The sequence below is a fragment of the Pteropus vampyrus genome, unplaced genomic scaffold, assembly GCF_000151845.1.
Source record: "Pteropus vampyrus isolate Shadow unplaced genomic scaffold, Pvam_2.0 Scaffold1309, whole genome shotgun sequence".
In the NCBI taxonomy this organism is placed as follows: Eukaryota; Metazoa; Chordata; class Mammalia; order Chiroptera; family Pteropodidae; genus Pteropus; species Pteropus vampyrus.
The window spans coordinates 2,190-2,523 of NW_011890090.1; the positions used below are offsets into that span (position 1 = coordinate 2,190).

General features: G+C 62.3%; 1 protein-coding gene across 1 annotated transcript in view; it reads left to right on the top strand.

The window, feature by feature from the left end:
• Positions 1-334, top strand: part of LOC105310162 (troponin T, cardiac muscle-like) — a 9,403-nt gene that overhangs the window by 1,236 nt on the left and 7,833 nt on the right. The window lies entirely within an intron of this gene.

Consider the following 334-nt stretch of genomic DNA (forward strand, 5'->3'; position numbering starts at 1 on the left):
TGCACTGCGGTCTCTCATTCCAGCCGCGCACAGGCTCGTGGGCAGGTGGGGAGACCAAGGACTAGACCCCACCGGACTGGTGTCACACAGCAAGCGTGTGTTGGGGCAGGGACCAAACCGCAGGTGACTCTGTGGGGTCAGTCACGGGGACCTGGAGTCAGGCAAGTATGTCACCATGTCACAGCTGCTCCATGTCCTGGTTGCATGGTTTCGAGCAAGTCACAACCTCTCCGAGCTCCGGGCTCTCACCTGCAATTGATGACCTCGTCGGGGCAGAATGAAGTGACCCAGGCGAGAGCTGCGGGTGCCCCTGGGCCCAGTCGGCTGGGCAGAG